The sequence below is a fragment of the Aegilops tauschii genome, chromosome 3 (genome assembly GCF_002575655.3).
Source record: "Aegilops tauschii subsp. strangulata cultivar AL8/78 chromosome 3, Aet v6.0, whole genome shotgun sequence".
Lineage (NCBI taxonomy): Eukaryota > Viridiplantae > Streptophyta > Magnoliopsida > Poales > Poaceae > Aegilops > Aegilops tauschii.
The window spans coordinates 286,013,174-286,032,653 of NC_053037.3; positions in this window are offsets into that span (position 1 = coordinate 286,013,174).

Here is a 19,480-nt window from a genome sequence, read left to right on the forward strand (position 1 = left end):
AAAACATCTTAATCATGAGGCATATGATCTAATTGCATGAACTAGTTCTCGGACAAGACAATGTATAAGTGCATCTAGTGCCCCTTTGGAGTTTTGGAGTATTGACAACAAAATGGTTAAGGGACTAATATGTTTGTGAGTGTACATAGGATAATAGTCCTTGAAGATTTGGTTTAACCATTTAGATATATTAAAACTGAGCACCCTCCCGGCCCTCTCAGGCCATCAACATATCTAATTGTTGGATCGTCACTTTTAGTCGTTTTTGGCCGTCGGATTCATTGTTAGTCTCACCTAAATCTCGTGTGCAGGCTGACTCACGCGTAATCTGGACTGGACTTTTTGGGCTGCTGCTCCGATGGCTTTTTTGGGTGTCCTAGATTCAATTGGGCCTACTATCCTACTAGGCCTATACTAGCATCCCGTCCAACAATGCAACGCAAGCGTAGAACCATAAAACAATAGACGGTCGCAACCTGGTCTCTTTCGCTTGCGCCGCCGGACCATGGTTGATCGAGGTGGGGTATCGGATTGCAACGACGGCTGTGCTGGGTGTGCACGGACAAGGTGGATAGCCCCTCGATGGTCTGTTCGGTTGCACGAATGGTGTTCGATTGCACGGACGCGAGCGCCACGGCTGGATGGCGTGTGGCGGTCAATAACCATGAAGTTTAATCAGGAACGATGATTGATTGAGCCGGCGGACGGCGCCTCCGCTGCTGGGTTCTCCGTGAAGGCAGCGATGCTCGGTCATGATTGATTGATCTCCATGACCCGTTGTTCTCCTCCCAAGCCTGCCGCTTTTGCCTCCGTCCAATCTACACAAGCCAACAACAACAAGGTGAGCGCCCCACCACCTCCCCCATATGCGTTTTTTTCTTAGATCTTGCTCTTCGGTTCTTGCTGTTGATGGAAGGCAACGCGTGTATGAATATGTGTAACTATTTTGCATTTTTTATTGATTGCAAAGTTGTTGATTATATGTTTCCTTTGTAGCAACCAATCTATACATTGTTTGGTCATCTCCATCCCTCTGTGCTATGAAGCACTTGATCATTTGTATTTTTTTTCATTTTATTGCTAATATTATTGCTTGTTTACTATCTTATCATGACATGAAAGTTGAAATGCTTAATTCTGCTCCAAAGTGGCATGATCCCAATCAAGACAAACTATGTGTTCTACAAATAAATCATTAGAATTTCATTTTTAGTCATCTCTATAAGATATTTTGACTACCAACACTACAAAAAAAGACACATCTGTGACATTTTGGGCTGAACGATTTTTTTTCCTGTCATGCTTATGACACTTCTATGACGATAATTGTGATAAAATCCGGTATCATCATAGATGTGGTGGGCTCCTACTTCTATGACAAAAAATCATGACAGAAAATGGGCTTTTCGTCTTGGGCGGGCCGGAGACGCAGCTGCATGACATTCCTTGGGCCGTCCATGACAGAAAAAACCATGGTAGAAGCAAGGGCGAGAAAATATCGGGGAGTTCCCGGTTACGGTGGGTGGTCGGGGGCCGAGCGATGCGCGTCTCTCTCATACACGTACGCGCGTGGGTGCGAGGCGTTGGGCTCTAACTGAACCCGAGCGATAGCACTGCAGGCTACGCGTTACTGAAACCGAGCGATCGATCCATGGCTGTTAACTAAACCCGGTCGAGCGATTCCTTCACTACTGCTGCTAACTGAACCCGATTGATGCTGCCTATGGATGAACAGTGAGCGTTGTTGGGGGGGGGGGTTGGATGAACAGTTCCCGGTGGGGGTTGGATGAACATGACCCCGTGGTAGTAGAGGCCGTTGCCGCTAGATGAATAGGACCCCGATCAATCGAGCCGGTTGGGGGTGGATGAACAGGACCCCGATCGATCGAGCCGGTTGGGGGTGGATGAACAGGACCCTGTGGAGGGCTGGATGAACAGGACCCCGTGGAGAGCTGGTTGAACAGTAGCCGGTGGAGGGCTGGATGAACTGTAGCCGTGGAGGGATGGTTGAACAGGACCCCGTGGAGAGGGCTGGTTGAACAGTAGCCGGTGGAGGAGCGGTGGAGGCTGGATGAAGAGGAGCCCGTGGATGAATAGTCGCAGGTGGAGGCTGGAGGAGGTGGACGGTGGATGAATAGTAGCCTGTGGAGGCTGGAGGAGGTCGACGGTGGAGATGAACAGTATCTCGTGGAGTCCTGTTTTGCGGTACGCCACACCCCTCCCGATGAACAGGACCCCCATTTCAACCGTAGCGCTCCAACATAAGTCTGTTTCCTCTGTTTTGCGGTACGCCACACCCCTCCTGATCAACAGGACCTCGTTTCGACCGTAGGAGGTCCAAGAGAAGTCCGTTTCCACCATTTTGCAGTATGCTAGACCCCTCCCGATGAACAGGATTCCGTTTGGACCGTGGCCGGTCGAACACAAGGCCGTTTCCTCCGTTCTGCGGTACGCCAGGCCTTGTTTCGATCGGCTGTTCCATCCAAGCCGGTTGGCTCCCGATGAACACGACGTATTCCGTTGCCTCCCGATGAACACGGCGCATTCCGTTTCCTTCGCATGAACACGACGACGACGTAGTTTCTCCATTCCGACCCAGCCATGTACACGAGCCCTGGCCGTATGTATGCGCGAGTAAGCGTTCGAGACCCCGCCCGTATGTACGTACGTGGCCGTATTTACTTTCTTGCACCCTGGCCGCTGTATGTACGTGTACATGCTACGTGCGTGCCTCTACTACGACACGTGCCCTTCCTTACACGGCCACGGTTCATCGCTGCAGCCTGCAGACAGACCGATCGTATGTACGTACACGTTCGCGACCCGAATGACAACGCTACGTACGCTTCGACCAGGTGGGTCCCAACTGTCAGGCACTTCCTTGCGTGCGAAGATGTAGCTAGTGGGTCCCAACAGTCAGGGGGTGTTGGGGATATGACTATTGGGTATGAACCGCCCAGGAGGGGGCGTGTTATACCACTGATGGCTTACCAATATAGATGGCGGATTATACGAGCATGTTGACGGCCCAAGACCCAGAGGAGACTTAAGGCCTAGGAGGATGAACCGCCATGTATGTATGACTTGTATTGTAAGGCAAGCGTAGTTAGTCACCGAGCCAGACACATTGTGTATGAGCCGGCCGGGACTCCGTGAGCCACCGGGAGTCAACCTGTGTATATAAAGGGACGACCCGGCGGCGGTTTAGGGCAAGAAACAAGAGATCAAGAATTAGGTCAAGCGTATTCACTCCCTGGTAATCGAAACCCAAGCAATACCACCTCAAACTGGATTAGGCCTTTACCTTCACCGCAAGGGGCAAAACCAGTATAAACTCCCTGTGTCCTTTGTCCCGTTTAACCCCTTTAAGCTAATCTAGTTGCGATGGCTCCACAATTAAGTCCTTCTGCTAGGACATCTGCCGTGACAATTCCACGATAGTTGGCGCCCACCATGGGGCATGCGCACGGTGGTTTCGAGTTCTTACAGGGCAACTTTGAAGGGATCAAGGGATACGCTGTGGGCCGGATGACCAAGAGTCGTCGCGGCAAGCTCTACATCGATGATGCAGGCTGGGGCCCCGAGGCCAGCTCAATTGAGTACGGGTACCGGGTCCCCTTCGGCGGAATCCATGTCTTCATCGGCAAGATCGGCGAACCGGGCCCTGAGCCGGACATATGCACCGACACCATCGAGACGGCTCAGCGTGCATGACCTGCCCGAGTTCAGTCTGCTGTGAAGCGTGCCTTTGTTGGTTTCATCCATGGGGCGGACATTGAAGAAGGATATGTGTCTGGCGGTGAGACGATTATCTATTCTGATGGTGAATCGTCCACAGGCGAGACTAAGTCATTGTATCAACTACAAGACGGCCGGCTTGGGGGCTGTTCCGATGGTGACAGTATTTCGGACCCCTATGAGCCACCGAACAGGGTTGCGATCTTCATGGCCGGTACATAGCCGACGCTTGGTTCAACAACCGTCGTGGCTATGACCTCCAGTTCAATGGCTGCGGCGGCGGCTGGTGCTAGCAGCTCTGCGCGCCTGCCGCCTCAAGTTCTCACAGAGTTATTAGAGGCTCTAGCAACTCTGATGGGGGTGGAGGTCACCCCGGACAACCAGGAACAACACAAGGTGGATGTGGCAAAGCTGCGAGATGGGATAGCTCAAGCCAAGGAAGAGCTGGCAGCTGAGAACGCTAGGATGGCTGCAGAGCGGGCTGTTTTGGACGCCCAGGCGCAGCGAATTCAAGCGAATTCCTTCCGGCTCACATTGGATCAGAACGCTTTAAATGAGGTCATGAGGAGGAGGCACCGGAGTCATCTACCCCCGGTTTATGAGCCAAGGAACCTCTTTAATACGCCTAGAGTAGGGACCAGTGACCCGCCGGTGGTGAACCGGACGGTCGAAGCGCCTGGGTCTGGAGCGCCGGCTCAGCCATGGGCGATGAACCCGCCACGTTTGAACAATACTCCACCTCAGCATATTCTGACACCTCCGGGTCATTATTCGAATCCTTTGGACAATATGATTGCTGCGGAAACATGATTGGCGGCTCTACCAATTGAAGGCGAGTCCCCAACGGCGATAGAGACACGGAGGGCCAGAGAGCTTCTTCAGACAGCTGTGGCTCTACAGGCGGCTTATTCTTATAGCCGCGAGCGGATTCACTCAACCCCTCGTCCAAGCCGGAGTTACAGCAGGCACATTGATTCGTTGGCAGTTTCAAGCAGTGAACAGCCATAACCAGCCTCGTGGACATGACCTGGCGCGTGGTGGTGCCAATGCCCAGACTTTGGTGGATCAGGGCAGAGCGTGTTGGGAGGCCGAGCTGGCGGCTCAGCAAGCGGCTCATCAACATTCTCTGGTTTATTCGTCAGCGTCAGTAGAGGCAGGCTTGACCTCTAGAACCTTGGGGGTGCCATGTTTAGTGCCGGCTCTGCGTAACGAGCGTTTGCCCAAGGATTTCAAGGGTCCTTGTAAAGTGCCTAATTACACAGCAGATCAACCCCCAGAAGCGTGGATTGAAAGTTATGAGATGGCAATGGAGATGCTGGATGTTGGCGATGCTGCATGCGCTAAGTATTTCACCATGATGTTGGACGGGACGGCTCATACTTGGTTGAAAGGGTTGCCTGCCAACTCCATTGGATCATGGGCCGAGTTAAAGGCCCGGCTTATCCAGAATTTTAAAGACACATGCAAGCAGCCTATGTCAATCGTGGACTTGGACTCCTGCGTCCAAGGTGAGGCAAGTCAACAACCCATTGGGTGCGCCGGGTTTCAGCCATCCTGCACTCATCGGATCGTATCAATGCCAGTTCAGCGGTCCTGATGTTGGAGAATAATTGTCGTTCATGCCCCTTAAGTAGAAAATGGGGCGGCTCAAACGCCACTACAGCGACATGGGGGAGCTAATGGCGGCTCTGGTAAAATATGCCGACTCTGATAGTACCAAGGACCCCGAGTCTGATGATGAAAGGCCGGGTAAGGGAAAGAAGAGTAGCAACACCAAAGGGCAGCAGCATAACCCGACAAGTCAGGGTGGCAATGGTAAGCGCAAAGCTGATAGTAATTTGGATTTTGTGGCTAACACCAATACGCAGAATAATGGTCCGCACCGCAAGGGGAAGCCGCCTCCTCGGTTTGGAGGGCCAAAATTCAATCTTGAGGCGATCATGAATCAGCCCTGCCCGAAGCATGGTATACGAGAAAAGCCAGCCACTCACCTCTGGAAGGATTGCTTCATTATGAGGGAATATAGAAATTCAATTTTTTTCCAGAATAATCATGGGCCAGACGGCGGCTCAGGATCTGGCTCTCACGGTCCTGGTTATGGTGGTGGTTGCTCAAATTCCAGTTTTCAAGGTCAAGGCAATCAGGGTGGTTATAATCAGCAGTCTAGTCAGGGGAATCAGCATCAGCAGTCTGGTTATCAGAGTAACCCGGAGTAGTTGAATAGTGGACAGTACCATGTTTTCACCACAAGTTTGTGTAAGCGGGATCAGAAGCTCCATAAACAAGCAGTAAACGCGGTTGAGCCGGCAATTCCCCGTTACTTGCGATGGTCTGAACACCCTATTCTCTGGAGCCGTGTAGATCACCCGCCCCGGGTTGATAACCCGGGTCACTTGACTTTGGTGGTGGCACCTCAGGTTGGAGGATACAAATTCACTAAAGTACTCATGGATGGAGGCAGCAACATCAATATCCTTTATTATGATACTTTCTGTCGCATGGGATTAACTGATAAGAATCTTAAGTCGTAGAACACTGTTTTTCACGGTGTGGTGCCTGGTAAGTCAGCATATTCAGTGGGCAAAATATCTTTGGAGGTTTCTTTTGGAGATGAGTATGATTCCAGATCTGAGACATTGACTTTCGAAGTGGTTAAAATGAAGAGCCCTTATCATGCTCTGTTTGGGCGGCCGGCTTATGCTAAGTTCATGGCAAGGCCTTGTTATGTTTATTTGCAGCTTAAGATGCCAGGTCACAAGGGCACCATCACAGTGCATGGAAATCGCAAGATAGCCTTGGAGTGCGAGGAAGGTGATGCTGCTTATGCTGAGTCTGTCTGCGCAACAGAAGAATTGAAATTTTACAAGGATAATGTTGACCCGGCGGATATGACATCTTTGAAGAAGCCGACCATAGAGCATGACCCCTTGTTGAAGTTTAAGTCGGCAGATGAGACTAAGCTAGTTGACTTCATTCCTGGCGAGCCATCCAAGCAGTTCAGCATCAGTGCTAATCTGGATCCGAAATATGAAAGCGCGCTCATCGAGTTCATCCATGAGAACCGGGACATCTTTGCATGGAAGCCTTCAGACATGCCAGGTGTACCGAAGGAACTCGCTGAGCACACTCTCAATATTGATCCAAAGTTTAAACCGGTCAAGCAATTCCTTTGCTGTTTTAATGAACAAAGGCGAAAGGCCATTGGTGAAGAAGTGGCCCGGCTCTTGGCGGGTGGGTTTATTGTTGAAGTTTTTCATCCTGAGTGGTTGGCTAACCCGGTGCTAGTACTTAAGAAAAACAGTACCTGGCGTATGTATGTGGATTACACGGACTTAAACAAAGCCTGTCTACCTGATCCCTTTGCTCTCCCCTGTATTAATCAGATTATTGATGCTATGGCGGGTTGTGAGCGTTTGAGTTTTTTGGATGCTTATTCCGGTTATCATCAGATCAAGATGGTAGTTAAGGACCAGGAGAAGACAACTTTTATCACTCCCTTTGGAGCATTCTGCTATGTGTCTATGCCTTTTGGACTCAAGAGTGCCTAGGCGACTTACCAGCGATGTGTGCAAAATTGCCTTCATAATCAAATTAGGCGTAATGTCATGCTTATGTGGATGATATTATGGTGAAGTCCAGGAAGAAGGAGACCCTGATAGATGATTTGAAGGAGACCTTTGAAAATCTCCGGGTCTACAAGATGATGCTTAACCCGGCCAAGTGTGTCTTTGGTGTGCCAGTAGGCAAGCTCTTGGGCTTTCTGGTTTCTGAACGGGGTATTGAAGCTAACCCGGAGAAAATTAAGGCTATCACTTCCCTGGCTAAACCGACGTGTATTAATGATGTTCAACATTTGTCGGGTCAAATTGCGGCCTTAAGCCAGTTCATAAGCCGGCTGGGTGAGAAGGCTATCCCTCTGTACCAGATGATGAAGAAGACAGATCACTTTGTCTGGAGTGATGCTGCTGATCAGGCATTTGAGGCCTTGAAGAAATAGTTAGCTGAGCTGCCGGTCCTTGCTGCTCCCATTGATAAAGAGCCTTTGTTGTTGTATGTGGCTGCCAATAGCCGAGCTGTTAGCGTAGCCATTGTGGTGGAAGAATGAATCAGGCAAGGTGTATTCGGTTCAGCGGCTGGTTTACTACATCAGTGAGGTGCTCATTGAATCCAAGCAGAGGTATCCACATTGGCAGAAGCTTGTATATGGGGTGTTCATGGCTAGTCGCAAGCTCAAGCAATATTTTCTGGGTCATCACATCACTGTGGTTAGTTCTGCTCCTTTAGGGGATATTATTCAAAACAGAGAAGCCATAGGTCGGGTAGCCAAGTGGGCCATTGAGCTTGGACCCCATGGTTTGAAGTATATGCCTCGCACAGCCATCAAGTCTCAAGCACTTGTGGATTTTATAAATGATTGGACAGAGTTGCAGATGCCTGAGGAGAAGCCGGATAGCAGATATTGGACTATTCACTTTGATGGATCTAGGTAGTTGGAGGGCTCGGGGGCTGGAGTTATCTTGACCTCCCCACGAGGTGATAAATTTTGTTATGTTCCCAGGTTGATGTTCCCTTGTACTAACAATGCAGCTGAGTATGACGCCTTGCTCCATGGTCTTCGGATGGCTAAGGAGATGAACTTAAGCCGGGTAAGGTGTTTCGGCGACTCAGATTTGGTACCTCAGCAAGTTTCTGGCACTTGGGATTCTAAGGACCCACTCATGGCGGCTTATCACCGAGAGGTTGATGCTATTGCTGGTCACTTCAAAGGTTATCAAGTTGAACATGTTGATCGCAAGAAAAATGAGGTGGCTGATGCTTTGAGCCGGTTAGGGTCCCAGCGTAAGCCGGTGCCACCTAACACTTTCCTGGATATCCTGAATAACCCGCCAGTCAAATTGCCTACAGAGGAAGATCTTGCTATTCCTGACCCGGAAGCGCAATTGGTGGCGGCTCTTCATGCTATTCCTGATTGGACAGTTCCATATTTGGCTTATATGACCCAGGGCGAGTTACCTGAAGATGAAACTTTGGCTAGGCAGATAACCCGGCGGTCTAAGTCAATGACTATTGTCAATGGAGAGTTGCATCATCACAGTGTTACGGGGGCGTTTCAACGTTGTGTTTCTCCTGAACAAGGTCGTGTGATCCTACAGGAGATTCATGAAGGAGATTGTGTCCATCATGCCGGTTCTAAATCTCTTGTGGCCAAGGCTTTTCGTCATGGATTTTATTGGCTGATGGCTCATGCTGATGCTGAGGATTTGGTCAGTAAATGTGATGGTTGTCAGAAATTTTCAAGACGAGCTCATGTGTCGGCTCAAGAATTGAGGATGATTCCAATTGCTTGGCCATTTGCAGTCTGGGAGCTTGATATGGTTGGGCCTTTCAAAAGGTCTAAGGATAAAAAGACTCACCTTTTGGTGGCAGTTGACAAATTCATAAAGTGGGTTGAAGCAGAGCCGGTCAGTAAGTGTGACGCGGCAACAGCGGTTCAATTCATCAAAAAGGTGATTTTCCGTTTTGGCTTTTCCCACAACATTATAACTGATAATGGCACTAATTTGTACAAGGGTGTTATGAAAGAGTTTTGTCAACGAGACCATATTCAACTTGATGTATCATCAGTGGCTGACCCCCAGTCCAATGGTCAAGCTGAGAGGGCCAATCAAGAAATCTTGAAAGGCATCAAGCCCCGGCTTATGGTCCCTTTGCAGAGGACGCCGGGTTGTTGGGTGGAGGAGTTACCCTTCATGTTATGGAGCATCAATACCACCCCCAACAGATGTACGGGTAACATGCCTTTCTTCATGGTTTACGGAGCAGAGGCGGTTCTCCCTAGTGACATCCGTCACGACTCGCCCCGTGTGGAGGCTTATGTTGAAGCTGATAATGAAAAGCACGTCAGGATGCTATTGACCTGTTAGATGAGGAGCGTGACCTTGCGGCGGCTCGTTCGGTGATTTACCAGCAAGATCTGCGTCATTATCACAGCCGCCGGGTTAAAACCAGGACCTTTCAAGAAGGTGATTTGGTGCTCCGGCTTATCCAGGATCAAACTGATATGCACAGACTATCCCCACCTTGGGAAGGGCCCTTTGTGGTTAGCAAAAATCTGAACAACGGGTCATACTACCTTGTCGATGTTCGAGACCACAAGGACTCACGCACGTCGGAGGAAGAGACCGGCCGGTCGTGGAATATTGCTCATCTTCGGCCTTACTACACCTGAGCCACCGGCTCTTGTGATGCACATATTTTGACAATGTATATATTATGTTGAATATAATAAAGCCGACATCCCTGATAATTCAGGGCCTCTGTCATTTCATTTCTGAAAATAATGAGCCTTTATTGTCACTTCATATGAGCATTTGGGGGCTTCCTGCTCATTGAGCATATCTATGACTACCCTCTTGATCCAGCTTGTATGCCATAATACTTGGGGGCTTCCTGCTCATTAAGCATAGCTGTGACTACCCTATTTACCCGGCTTATACGTCTGGACTGAAATAATACTTGGGGGCTCTTTGTTCCATGGACAAGAGCTTTTGATGACCCTTGTAGTAGGCTTGGAAGCCAAGTGTATTCACCTAAAACTCTGGGTTATCCTGCCTTTTTAAGTCTGCCACTCCGTCCAAGACTGCCTGAATGACTCGCCGTACTCTTGACTGTCAATCTTATACAGACCCTGAACTTGTCAAGGTTAAAACGATGATTGGTCATGTGAGGCCCGACTTACAAGGTTGAATGAAGGTTTAACTCAGTGGCTATGCGGCCCTTGAAAAGCACTTGATTTGAAGGCTTGGCAGCGTGTGAAAAGCCTTGTTTTTTTGCTTTTTCATTCGATGTGAACATTTTTTGAGACTCATCTTTTTGTGATATATTTGAAAACCGATGAGGGCTATGTTGCCTTATGGTTCATGTATGAATCTATCCGGCGTTTGTTAACCCGGCCTGGTCTCGGACTTTAAGTCGCCAGTATATGATAATTTTATGTGCTTAGAGCGATGTGCTCTAAGCTTTGGGATATTACCCCTTGCTGCATGCGGCGTTGTAAGCCGGCGGTATCAATCAATTGAACAGGGTGTTGTGCACTCAATCTTTGCGTTGTAACCTTTACTGCACATGTATGATAAACCGGCAGGGTGAGCAAATATCACAGGTATGATATTTTGTTATGATTATATAAGGTTGTGATTAAACCGGCCCTGGTTATGGACTGTTGTAACATCCCAATTTTCAATTTGGATGTTATACATAGGTCATCATATGCATACCATTTTTTATTTGCATTTTGGTTGTGATCCTAAAAATCCTAAGCAACTCAAGGACCCGAGGAGGGAGTTGGGGATTTCATTTATTTTCATATTTGATTTTTTCTCAAATTTGAAAAGAGGATCAATTTGGTTTTAATATTTCGCTCTCCAAATATTTCTAATATTAAAAAAATAAAAGAGAGAAGATAATATGACTTCTTAAAAAAGAGAGGAATATTGGAGGAAATTTTTTAAAATTAAATATGTATTTTATTTGAGTTAAAAAATATGCATTTTTAGGCCAGAAATGTTCACTTTGTTCTAAATATTTTATTTCGACGGCGAAAATTAATTTTGGCATTTTTAGATTTTTTTTAATATTTTATTAGGATTTTTATTCGGGCGAGAATTTTATTTAAAAAATAAAAATAATAATTCCCGGACCGACTGGGCCAAAACCCAGCCGGCCCATCCGAGCCACCGCTGCCTTCCTCCGCCGTGCGAGGCACGGAGGCCGAGGAGGAGTCCGAGCCGGACTTCGCCCCGCGCCGGCCCCTCATCCAAGCCGCGCCCCTGGGCCTTTATATACGCCCCCCGCCGCCTCCACCCCGTCCCGAAGCCGCCGCCCACCGCCGCAGCCCGCGCCGCCGCCAAACGCCGCTGCTGCCGCGCCGCCGCCCGCTGTCGCGCCTCGCCCCGCACCGCGCCGCCGCCGTCCTGCATCACCGCTTACCTCGCCGGATCCCGCCGTCGTCGTGAACCGGTAGAAAACCACCCCGGTTCGCCGGTTCTTTTACTGTTTTTTTCGGTTTTCCGTTTAGATCGGTTTTTTTATTTTTTTAGGGTTTCTAATTAGCGAACGTTCACTCGTATGTCTCTGTTCGCGAATGTATTCATTCGTTTGTCTCTGTTAGCGAATATTCGTTCGTTAGTGTTTTTCTTTTTATTTTATTTTCGGCCAGGGACCTATCCGCGATTATTTTTATCGCAGATTAGCCCCTGATCTTCAAACCATCGCAACTTTTTAGCCGTTCGTCCGAATCCAGTGAAACCAACCCCAAGATCTTCGTCTCGAACCCCTCTTTCCGGTTAATCAACTTGAACATGATTTTGGCAATTTAAAATTTGGTTTCAAGCAGATTTGTTTTCAAACTTCTTTTGATCGTAGTTTGAGTTTCGTAGCTCCGATTCGCTTGATTCTTTTTACAAATCGAAGCTCTTCAGTTGAACTTTCAGTTTGGAGTTTTTAATCTGAGTTTTACCATTGCATCTTATGCTTGAGTGCTTATGTATGCTATTGTTTGTTTGCGATAGAGTTTCCGGAGTGCGAAGCGTGCTACTACAAGTCACTAGGGTTTTCAGATCGTCAGCAAGGCAAGTAACACTTTGATCATACCCCTTTATTACCCATTTTTTATGCATTAGTTTCAACCCTCAAACATTGCATGAGTAGGATCTGTTTAACATGTGGGTATTTGGGAAGTAGATGATGAGGTATAACCTATTGTCCTTTATTTCAAACCCTGGGAGTTACTTCTACGTTACGCTTATACTGCTATGCTATGCTCGTAGACGTGGTTTGGTTGAGTGTATCCATGACAGATGTGAGAGTTGTTAATTAATGGTTAACTTATGGTGGCTACTTTAATACACATCTGGGTGGATTGGTTGAGGCACCCTGGAGCACCCAGTGGTTGTCTGGGCACCTGGAGCAATCCAGCGCTGTCCTGGGATATTCCGGAGTACCCGTGTGATCATCCTATGGTTCGCCACCCAGGCTCAAAGGGATCATAAGATTATTCATGCTAGAAACTTCCGTGTGCAACCACAAGCCATTATGGGCTCTGGCATAGTTGAGTATGTTGCGTGACCTCTTTCAGTGGTAGGCTAGCTGATGTAGGGGATGTAGGTGGTACTGTCTACCCAGAGTAAAGAGTTAATGCTTCTGAAAGACTGTGTCTCGGTTATCCGTTTCTCAAACACCATGTAGTACGAGAAATTCAATGGAGGAGATCGAGTCTTGTGGGGAAAAGTGCACAAACCTCTGCAGAGTGTACAAACTAATCATGATTAGCCGTGTCCCCGGTTATGGACATCTTGAGTATCTGGTTCTTGAATTATTGATTTGATCTCATCACACCTAATTTAATTTGTTGGGTTATTAATATTGTTTAATTGGGATTGAGTTGGAGGAACCTTCTCAATATTTATCAACAAACTTTGTAGTTGATTAAAATATATTCCTTTGTAGTAGGGAAAAATTGGCTTTACGCGAAAATGATAACCATAGAGCCTCCACCAGCCATATATGCATGTAGTGATAGCTGTTATTTTGTTCATTGCTCTATAGTGTTATTTTGCCAGCATATTCCATGTGCTGACCCATTTCGGGCTGCAACGTATTATGTTGCAGACTTTCCAGACGAAGAGTAAGGTGCGCTAGGTCGTTGTCGTGCACTCAGCTATGCCGTTGGAGTTGATGGACTCATTTACCTTTGATGCTTCCGTAGTTATCTTATTTAGATGGCCTTAAGCCATATTATTGTAATAAGTTCTCTTTTGAGACATTCGATGTAATAAGTGTGTGATTGAACTCTGTTATAAAACCTTCAAGTACTGTGTGTGTCAGCATTACCGATCCAGGGATGACACTTATACACAGAGATTTGACCGTCTGAGGTCAGATCGCTACAACTGTTTTAGTCACGAGTGGTTTATATATAGGGTATTGTGACCCGCCCTAGGGTGAACCGCCAGGGCACTTGTGATTTGTTTGTGTGCAGGAAAAATGAGAAATCTGATCTGCATAAATTGATATCATAAGCATAAGTGGCAGATCTTCAACTGGCGGATCAACGGTATTGTGCAAAACAAAACGTGTGCGATGGCACGACAGATCTTTTTTTGACACCTGAAATAGTAGGAGAGCCTCCTACTGTGTAATTAAATTAATAAATGAGGGGTTTTACATATGGAGCTGTACATGCCATCCCCTTTGGGGATGGTTGGGGGGGGTGGGAAAGTAACAGATCAAAGGGTAGCTACAAAGGAGGTTAGAAAGGAGATGTGTTTATCTCCCACCCTATGAGTTAGGAGAGATAGGTCCTCTTTTAGTCTTGAGATCCAGGATGTTTTTGTGGGTGCTATTCTTCTGAAGACTTTATTATTTCGTTCCTTCCAGATGCTCCAAGCAGCTTGTAAAAATATTGCCATGAACATTGGCTTGTTCCATACAGTTTTAGCTATTCTTATCCAATCCAATCGTGAGCCTTGAGAACTCCAGCAAATGGCAATATCAGACCAGCAATCCTTGCTGAAGGCACAACCAAAGAAAAGATGTTCAAGGATTTCTTCCACGTTGGACTCGCAGAGGGGACAAGTATAGTCATTGCCAATGTTGTAGTGTCTTCGCTTCAGCATGTTTCTGGTGTTGAGTCTATCAGATAGAAGAAGCCACCCAAAAACCTTTATTTTCATTGTAACCTTGGACTTCCAAAGCCAGGTATAAGTTTGATGGGCCCGAACCTCCCTGAAGTAAAAGTTATAGTATTTGCTGGCCGAGTACTTCTGAGTCATCCAAGTACAGTTCCAGCTATCATTCCCCGAGAGGCTATCTTGCAGTTGAATGTCACGTACAAGACGTTGAAGATCTCTAGTCTCTACATGCGCCTGTATCGAAAGTGGCAGATGAAACGTTTCGCGCAAAGTCGTGGCCCCCAAGAAATCTCTAACAGAAATATCCTCCTGGGTGGCGAACGAGAAAGCCCGCGGGTGTGTTTCTGCCAGAATACCATCCATCCAATGATCCTTCCAGAAGAGAATGTCATTCCCCGTGTGAACTTGGGCTTTTGTAATCCCTCGGTAAATTGGCATTAGTCTTATCACATCCCGCCACCAAAAGGACCCGCAGGGATCAGCTGCATGGGGGATCTTGTTGCTATAATACGTGTTCCATATGAGCTCCACCCAAGGCAGGTCCCATCGGTTATAGAATTTGTGGAGGTATTTTAGCAGAAGGGCATCACTTTGTACCTTGAGATTAATGACACCGAGGCCTCCCGAAGCCTTGGGTTGGCAGACCATGTCCCAAGCCGCAAGAGAGTTGCAAGAATCCCCATTCTCCGTTTTTTTGGTCCATAAGCATTTGCGTCTGATTTTGTCCAGAAGTTCAATAATGCTCACTGGCAGCTTGAGAGTACAAAGAGCAAAGATGATTAGGGAGGTTATGACCGAGTTGAGTAGTGATAGTTTCCCACCATAGGAGATCATGTTGAGTGTAGCAAAGAGCCTTCGTTCCACCCGACAAACAAGAGGGAACAGATCTAGCACAGATGGCCTGGTCGTCCCCATAGGCAAACCGAGGTATGTGAAGGGCATCTTACCCACCACACACCCGAAGATGGTTGCAATGCAGTTGTACGTGTCTTCATGACAGTTTATGGGGATCAAAGTAGACTTGTGGAAGTTTATTTTGAGACCAATAGAGGTAGCATAGTCCGAGAGAATGTCTTTGATGATCATTGCTTGCGTTGTGCATGCTGGCATGGCTAGAATAGTGTCGTCCGCATATTGAATGACTGGGTAGTCCGTTTGAATGGTCGTGGGGAAAGGCAGCTGGATTGCTCCTCTAGTGTAGGCGTCATTGATTGCTGCTTGCAGGAGATCAGCCGCCAATACAAATACCAAAGGCGAGAAGGGATCGCCTTGCCGGACCCCTCATTTACAATGGAATTGCCGTCCAGGTACACCGTTCAAGAGAACCGCAGATTTACCAGACCCAAAGATGCATTGCATCCAACCAAGCCATTTGTCATTAAAGCCCATATTCTTCATTATTGTTAGCATGGCTGTATGATCAATAGTGTCGAACGCCTTGGCAAAATCAAGCTTGAGTAACACAATATCTTTCTTAGAGGCCTGGCATTGGTAAATGTATTCAAATTCCCAAGCAAGGCAATCTTGGATAGTGCGGCCTTTGAGGAATCCATATTGGTTTCGATGAATTATACGTAGGATCACTCTTTGCAGGCGGTTGGCAAGAAGCTTTGTTATGACTTTGAGACAGCAGTTTACCAAAGTGATTGGTCTATAATCGTTGATTGATGATGGGGCATTATTTTTGGGTATTAACGTGATGAAACCATCATTAATGCATTCAAGATTAAGATTACCATCAAAAAATTGGAAGCAGAGCTTATAGAAGTCATGTTTGATAATGTGCCAACAAGATTTCAGAAATGCACCGTTAAAGCCATCCGGGCCAGGTGCACGATCAGCAGGCATGAGCTTAATAACATTATCGATCTCTTCCGTGGTGAATGGAACAGTAAGCTCATCTAACCCATCAACTTTTTTAATAATTCTATCCAGATTGAATTTCATATCATGATGTGATGCCGAGCCCAATCTTTGCTTGAAGGTATTAAAGATGAGTGCCTCTTTTCCAGCATGATCCTCCATGATGGTGCCATTGTCATTGGTCAGGGAGGCAATGTTGTTAATTCTCATCCTTTCAGAGGCCATCGCTTGAAAGAACTTGGAATTCTCATCTCCGAATTTAACCCAACGTATAGTGCAACGTTTTTTCCAATATTGCTGCTGATAAGATAAGAGACGAAGAATATGTGACTTGAGAATCCTCCTAAAGTTTGCTTCTGGTAATGATAGTGGGCGTTTGTTTTCCAACTCATCAAGTTCAAGAAGTGCCTTATTGGAATTTTCAATGGCAATAGAAAGTCTAGAAATCCCTCTGCTCCAAACCTTAAGAGCATGTCTGAGAGCCTTTAGCTTTCTGCAAAGCACCGTGGCCATATTGTCGGACCGAATCTGTCTGCCCCAAACTTGCTGGACAATATCAAAGAAACCCTGATGCTGTACCCAATAAGATTCAAAACGAAACACCTTTGATCTTGGAATGGAGGTCTCAATTGTGACAACACAACGTATATGATCCGAAACTGGTCTCCCTAGTGGTTTAACCATGGTCTTGGGGAATGAAGTGGTCCAATTGGAGCTAGTAAAGAACCAATCTAGTTGCTCTAGGAGGGGGTCGGTTTGCATATTGCTCCATGTGAACGATCGACCTTTAATAGGTAATTCAATGAGGGCTTGTGAACAAATGAAATCATTAAAGGTTATCATGTCATTAAGATTACCACCTGGTTTATTGCGGTTGTCGGGGCTTCTGATGTAATTAAAGTCGCCGACTAACAACCAATCTTCATGATCAGGGATGTTTAATTGGACAAGCCATTGGATGAATGCAAGTCTCTGTTCCCCCTGGCAAGGTCCATATACATTCACAAGAGTCCAACGGTGAGGGGATTGCATTGATTTGAAAGTGATGACCTGAGCGAAATCATCAGAAGAAACAATATCTGCATGAAAAATGGAGTTGTTCCAGATTGTAACGAGACCACCAGAGGCTCCCCTGGAGGGGACAAAAGCAAATTTATCATAGCGTCGTGGACAGCAGGATTTAATGAACGCATTATCAAAAGAGGCCATTTTAGTTTCTTACAAGCAAATCACAGCACAACCACTAGAGTTTATGGCGTTGGTCAGGGCTAGCTGCTTAGCATCAGAGTTCAAACCCCGGACGTTCCAGCAAAGAACGTTCCAATTGACTGACAGAACCATAAAAGGTAGCGAGAGCAAAAGAAGAAAAAAAAGAAAGGCTAGGCAGAGGCCGAAGATGGCCCCGTCTCCTTATCAGAAAGGAGAGCTTCCTCCGAGAGCTCCGAAGCCGGGATGGCACAAAGGGTTGTACCAATATGCTGAATCACCTGGATTGGGGTAGGCGGTGGTGTGCAGTAGCTGTTATGGCTTCATTGTTATCGGAGATCGTAACAGAGGAGGCAGAAGGCACAGTCCTTGGCTTGACCTTGGATTTTCTGATTGGCGTGTCTGCAACAGAAGGCACTTTGAAACCATCATATTTAGTAGAGCGAGTACTCCTGCGCAAAACAATGGAACAATCTGGAGCCATAGTCTTTCCGCGACGCCCAACCAAAGCAGAACCAGAAGGAGCAGACAAATCCTCTGTTTGTGTTAGAGCAAGGACAGTCGGATCATCAGCAGGTGGCACTGAAGAGCCCAAACTGACACTAGAGCTGGGTGAGTTCTCAAGCACAAGTCCTAGGCCCACAGAATCAGAAGGTGGAGCGACAGGTATAATACTTGAAGCCATGTCCAGCAGGGGCAAACCAGTAGCAGCAGGTTCCTGAGCCGGAAGCATTCAAGCCGACAGATCAGGCAACAGGTTTGTGCAAGAGACCGAGGAGGCAAGGTGAGTGGACATGGAAGCTTGGGACACCACAAACGAGCCACTATCTTCAGAAAGAACCACTCCGATGTCAATGCTGTTGTTTCTAAAACCAAGCCCAGTGCTCCAAGGGCCATAACTAGTAATGATTGGCATTATAGCGGCCGTGAGAAAAGTGTTAATTCTGACAAAAGGAATACCAGGATTCAGCAGCATGGAGGAGATAGTATCTCCCTGGGACGTCATCTCAATATGCAAGCCTGTCGAGGATAGGGAGAGATCAAGTGTCAGAGAGTTGACACTGGGAGGTGCAACCACAGCAATGGGGGTATCTTCAGCAGACAAAGCAGGTTCAGTCAGAGAGCTTTCTCCAGGTACCATAACATGGGCAATAGCAGAACTAGTTCCAGTAACCATGGAGTGAAGAACAGTTGCTGGCACAAGAACAAAGCTGTCAGACAGAGTGGCACTGGAGTCTGAGCTAGTATAGGCAGAAATAGAGTCATTCCAAGCCATTCCAGGGCTATCCTGAAGATTGTTCACAGGCAGCACACCATCTTGCACCTGTAATCCTTCTGCAGCAAGCCATTCCTGAAAGTTGTACAAGACCGGTGGAGCTTGAGGAGGAGAAGGAGGCCATTCCCCCCAGTTAACCTGAAAGTGCACATCATTGGCCTGAACATCCTGTTGTCCACCTTGCTGTTGCACATCATTAGCAGCAGTGTTCTGTGCAATCCAGTTATGCAGTTGGGTTCAACTAGCCTATTACATGGCTCCCCGAGCCCAAATGATTAAATGTTTTCAAAAAGCAATGCTTGATGATGAACATTGTGAACCATCTTGCGGTTCAGCTCTCCTGGTCTTGGCGGTTCGAGGCTTCCGGGTCATCCCGCGTCGGTTCTTCTTCTCCCTCCACCGTCTAGAAGTCAGGCGATGACCAATTAATGCGAGTCAAGGCTTGGAATTCAGCTTCATCGATAAGCTCAGACCGATCTATTTCCGGGGCAAAAATGTGCTTACGAATTGGAGGGATAAGATCTGCAATTTTGTAAGCTGGCGTGGGCATTTTCTGGTTCTCTGCAGTGTAAGACGCCTGATATTTGGTCAAATCTGTTTCTTCAACAAGCAGGCTCGCCAAGGGACGCATCTCCTTCACACATGCAGCAAAATCTTTCTTATCAAAAGTAGACCCATCCTCTTTGAAACTAGGGCAGCTAGTGGC